The sequence below is a fragment of the Hevea brasiliensis genome, chromosome 2 (genome assembly GCF_030052815.1).
Source record: "Hevea brasiliensis isolate MT/VB/25A 57/8 chromosome 2, ASM3005281v1, whole genome shotgun sequence".
Classification (NCBI taxonomy): domain Eukaryota; kingdom Viridiplantae; phylum Streptophyta; class Magnoliopsida; order Malpighiales; family Euphorbiaceae; genus Hevea; species Hevea brasiliensis.
Window position 1 is genome coordinate 3097115 of NC_079494.1, and position 5885 is coordinate 3102999.

General features: G+C 36.6%; 1 non-coding gene across 1 annotated transcript; it reads left to right on the forward strand.

The window, feature by feature from the left end:
• Positions 1-5204: 5204 nt before the first annotated feature.
• LOC131178202 (small nucleolar RNA R71) lies at positions 5205-5311 on the forward strand. The gene has a single exon (XR_009147336.1). It is a non-coding gene; the product is annotated as a small nucleolar RNA R71 (small nucleolar RNA).
• Positions 5312-5885: the final 574 nt, after the last annotated feature.

The following is a 5885-nucleotide window of genomic DNA, read 5'->3' on the forward strand; positions in this document are numbered from 1 at the left end:
TCTTTTCTGGACTTGTTGACAGTTTTCTCCAAGATTTGCTTAATTTCTCTATTTGTGATTTCTACTTGGCCATTTGTTTGGGGTTGATACCGTGTGGCAATCCTATGCTTTACCCCATATTTTCTCATCAATTTTTCAAATTGGTGGTTGCAAAAATGGCTACCACCATCACTGATTATGGCACGTGGGGCACCAAATCTGGTCAAAACAAATTTTTTCAGAAATTTCACCTCAACTTTTGCATCATTGGTAGGTGTAGCAATAGCTTCTACCCATTTAGATACATAGTCCACCCCTACTAAGATATATTTATTCCCATAAGAAGATGGAAATGGCCCCATGAAATCAATTCCCCACACATCAAACAATTCAACTTCTAATATGGATTGTTGGGGCATCTCATCTCTCTTGGAAATGTTGCCTACTCTTTGGCACCTATCACACTTGCTTACAAAGTCTCTCACATGTTTGAACATTTTAGGCCAATAGAAACCTGATGTCAAGACTTTTTCAACAGTTTTTGAGACACTAAAATGACCACCATATTCAGAGGAATGACAATGGTAAATAACATCATTTATTTCTTTCTCTGGTATACATCTCCTAATTATTCCATCATTACATCTCCTAAACAAAAGAGGTTCTTCCCAAGAATAAAATTTAATATCATGCAAGAATCTTTTCTTTTGCTGCCAAGACAAATCAGGTGGCAAAACACCACAAGACAAGAAATTCACAATGTCAACAAACCATGGAAGTGCAGAATTCAACACATACAACTGCTCATTAATGAAAAACTCATCAATTGGCACAATTTCATCATCTTTATTTTCAGTTTTTATCCTAGAAAGGTGATCAGCCACCACATTCTCAACACCTTTTTTATCTCTTATTTCCAAATCAAATTCTTGAAGTAACAAAATCCATCTAATCAACCTAGATTTAGCTTCTTTCTTGCTCATTAGATACCTTATTGCTGCATGATCAGTGAAAACTATTACCTTTGAGTTAACCAAATAAGAACGAAATTTATTGAGTGCAAATACTACCGCAAGGAACTCCTTTTCAGTTGTGGCATAATTAACTTGAGCTTCATCAAGGGTTCAGCTTGCATAGTAAATGGCATAAGGTTTCCTATCTTTTCGCTGGCCAAGGACAGCTCCAACAGCAAACTCGCTTGCATCACACATGATTTCGAATGACAAGGTCCAATCCGGGGGTTGCATGATAGGAGTTGTTGTTAAGGCCGTCTTCAACCTGCAAAAAGCAACCATACAATCTTGATTAAAATCAAATTTAACATCATGATTCAAAAGATTTGTTAAGGGTTTAGCAAGTTTAGAAAAATCTTGAATAAATCGCCGGTAAAACCCAGCATGTCCAAGAAAACTCCGCACTCCTTTGACAGTGGTTGGAGGGGGCATTTTTTCAATATTTTATATTTTAGTTCTATCCACTTCAATTCCCCTATTTGAGATCAAATGCCTAAAACGATCCCCTCTTGGACCATAAAGTGGCATTTCTCCCAATTCAACACCAAATCATTATCAGCACATCTCTGCAAGATTTTAGACAAATTAGTCAAGCATGAATCAAAATTAGTACCATAAACTGAAAAGTCATCCATGAAGACCTCCATAATTTCTTCAATAAAATCAGAAAAAATGGCCATCATGCACCTTTGAAATGTACCAGGCGCATTACACAATCCAAATGACATCCTTCGATAGGCAAAGGTGCCATAGGGACATGTAAAGGTAGTTTTTTCTTGGTCATCAGGATGTATTGGAATTTAAAAGAAACCAGAATATCCATCTAAGTAACAAAAGAAAGAATGCTTGGCTAATCTCTCTAACATTTGATCCATAAAAGGAAGGGGAAAATGGTCTTTTCTTGTGGCATTGTTCAACTTCCTATAGTCTATGCACATTCTCCAACCTGTAACAGTTCTAGTGGGTATCAATTCATTATTCTCATTTTTAACAACTGTCACCCCACCTTGTTTTGGTACAACATGCACAGAACTAACCCACTCACTGTCAGAAATGGGGTAAATAATTCCAGCAGCTAGTAATTTTAGGATTTCCTTTTTCACAACATCTTTCATTGTAGGATTTAATCTTCTTTGGTGTTCAATGTAAGGTTTACTATTTGGCTCAAGGAAAATCCTATGCATACAAACTGTTGGACTAATTCCCTTTATATCATCAATTGCATAACCCAAAACTCTTCTATATTCTCTCAAAACTCTCAACAATTTTTCATTCTCAATATCAGTCAAAGATGCATTAATTATAACAGGATATGTTTCATTGGGTCCAAGAAAAGCATACCTGAGGTTGGAAGGAAGAGGTTTAAGATCTACCTTTGGGGCATCCTCTACCTTTAATGATGGTGGTTTGATCTCCAAATTTTGCACTTCTTCAAGCTGAAAAATTGTGGCTTCAGGATGTGATGGAAAGCTCTCCAAGTGTTGTGCAAAAGTAGCTATGTTGTGATTGTCATCATCAATGCTCCCACCATGGACTAAGCAATTTTCAAGAGAGTCTTGTGGATAGCTTTTTTTGAAATGCTCTTGAACAATCTCATCAATAATGTCTACCCGCAAACAAGACTCAACTTCTTCATGTTTCCTTTTCATGGCAGGATTGATGTTGAATATCATTTGATCATCTCCCACTCTAAGTGTCAATTTCTCACCCTTTACATCAATTAATGCACCAGCTGTTGCCAAAAAGGGTCTTCCCAATAAGATAGGAACTTTTGTGTCTTCTTCCATATCTAAAATGACAAAGTCCATCGGAATGTAGAATTTCCCAATCTTGATAGGCACATTTTCAAGAATGCCTTCCAGATACTTAATTGAACGGTCAGCCAATGAAAGATACATGTTTGTGGGCTTCAACTCTCCCATATTCAACTTCTCATATATTGAAAGAGGCATTAGGCTGACACTAGCTCCAAGGTCACATAAGGCATTTGCCACACAATTATCACCAATATGACAAGGAATAGAAAACACACCCGGATCTTTGAGTTTGGGAGGTAACTTCTTCTGAATTATAGCACTGCATTGCTCTCCCAAGTTGATGGTGTTATAATCTTCTAGCCTTCTCTTGTTGGAAAGAATCTCCTTCAAAAATTTGGCATAACTTGGCATTTGGGATAGTGCCTCAGTGAATGGCACATTGATGTACAACTTCTTTAGCACTTCAAGGAATTTGCCAAATTGTTTGTCTAGCTTATGCTTGATGAATCTTTGAGGGTAGGGAAGGGTGGGCTTGTAAGGTTCAGGTGGGATGTATGGTTTCTCTTCCTCATCTTGCTCACTTTTGCTTTCTTCTTCTTTTTCATTTTTCTTCCCCGGCAACGGCGCCAAAAAACTTGATGTTGTGTAGTCCGCAAGTGCACGGGTCACAGTAGTATAGTTTTAAAAAAAATGATATTGATCCCACAGGGAATTGTGCTTAAATTGGAAATAAAAGTATAAGCTAATTAGAATGACAAAATTTAAAGATGTAAAATGAAATTTGAAATTAAAATTGGTATTTGAGGAATTTAAACTAAATCAAACAATTAACTAAATTAATTAAACTAGATTACCAAAATTTAAATTGAAATTGCTATTTATGAAATTAAGAGGAATTAAATCTAAATTCAATAAAAATTAAAGTGATTCTAGAGATTGGATTTTTCAACATTGTTTGCATGTGGTTTATCCCTAATTTAGCCAAACACATGAGAATTGCAATTTTGAGGGAAATCAATTCTTAAATTTTTGAAACCTTTTTCAAGCATCTCAAAGTTGGTTTTCATTAAATCAAACCCTGTTTTCACGGTATTTCAAACCTAACAAAAACCCAATTAATGCTCTAATTGATTTTGGAAAGCTCCCCTTAATCCTCTTAGCTTATCTCTAACACCAAGAAAATAAAGTTTATTGCAAGATTATCTATCCCTAATATTCACTTTTCAGTCCATCTATTAAGGATTAAAGCTTAACTTAATGAGGGCCCATTCATCAAGCAAGGCAATAAGCACACAAGCAATAAATCAAAATGTAACAATCTTCATTTAAATGGCTAAATCAGTTCAAAACCACAATACAAAATAATATTTACAAACCCATCTCTAGAATCTCAAACAACTACTCACTATTCATAGTTTCAAGACAAACCCAAATGTATAAATGAAGAAATAATGAAAATCTAAGTTAAGGAATAGAAAAACCCAGAAAAATGCAGAAGAATCTGCTGTAGAAACGTGCTCCTGCTGCTGCTGAAAAAATGAATCCCGTGCTCCCTCCTTCTCTCTTGTTTTCACTCTCTTGACCAACTTTCTTACCACTCCTCAAGGTCACAACCTTACATTGTTCATGAGGGTTTTGTGGTTGGCTAGGTAGTTTCCCATAGGATTTGCTTGCCGATGAGCTTGCTTGTTGAGCCAATTGAGTTTCCAACATGTGGTTGTGGACTTGTAATTGATCCATGGTTTGTCTCATGTGTTGCATTTCTTCCTCCAATTTGCTATTCATCTTGCTTTGTTCAGCAAAAAATTTCTCCATCATGCTTTCCAAGGTTGGCTTCGGTTCATGAGGTGGAAGGGATTGTTGTGCTCTTGCTTGATATCCAGGTTGTGGTTGCTTTGTGGGCTGAAATTGAGGCTGAAATTGAGGCTTATTCTGCTGCATATACTGCTGGTTATGAGCATAATTTGAGCTTTGACCTTGTTGAGCAAAAGTTGCTTGTGGTCTCCATGTTGAGTTGTTCACATTAGAGTAAGCATTTCCCATAGGTTTCTGTTGATAACCTCCTGCATAAGCAGCTTGTTCTTGCAAAAAATCATCACCATAAGAAGAATAATCAACTCCACAACTTTGAGTTCCATCTGTGTAGGCAACTTGTTGCATAGTTGTAGGAGTTGAGGTTGTTGCCTTTGTGCAAAAATCACTAAGAAGCTGAGTCAACTGATCAAATCTTGCATTCATGTAGCTAACTGAGTCAAGTTCATAAATCCCAGCCTTCTTTGGCTCAAGTGCTCTAGGATTTCCCCATAAATGGGTATTATGAGCAATCTTCTCAAATAAATCATAGCATTCTTCACTTGTCATTTTCATGAAATCTCCTCCTGCTTGTGAATCAATTGTGTTTCTTATGGCTGGAGTAACTCTGGTGTAGAAATTCTGAACAATCATCCATTTCGGTATTTCATGATGAGGACATTGCCTTTCAAGCTCCTTAAATCTCATCCAAGATTCATACAAAGTTTCATCATCCCTTGGCTTAAAAGCTACCATCGAATTCCTCAAATGAGTGGTCTTCCCAGGTGGGAAAAATTGAGATAGAAAAGCTTGAGATAGCTGCTCCCAAGTAACTATAGTAGCTTGTGGAAGTGAGTCATACCACTCCAATGCTGAATCCCGAAGAGAGAATGGAAATAAGGTGAGCCGAATTACTTCATCTGAAACTCCAGGTTGTCTTTGTGTACCACATATCATCAAAAATTTCTTCAAATGAGAATGAGGATTTTCAAGTGGACTCCCTCCAAATTGTGAATTCTGAACCATTTGAATGAGACCAGTCTTTAACTCAAATTGATTAGCTCCAATGATAGGTCTGTTATCTCTCATATCAGCACATCTAGGAAAAGCATAATCTAACATGGATCTTCTTTGAGGATCATTTTGATTAACAACTTCATTTTGCCTATTTTGCTCATTTCCTCCATTGTCTCCACCAATAGCTCTATTTTGATTCTCCATATTTTCTATTATCTCCTCTTGCTCAAATCTTTGTTGTTCTTCTTTTTCCGCTTCCTTTCTTCTCTTGTAATCCTTTTTGTTGGCTCGGCAGAATTTTTCAATTTCAGGATTGAACAACAATTCA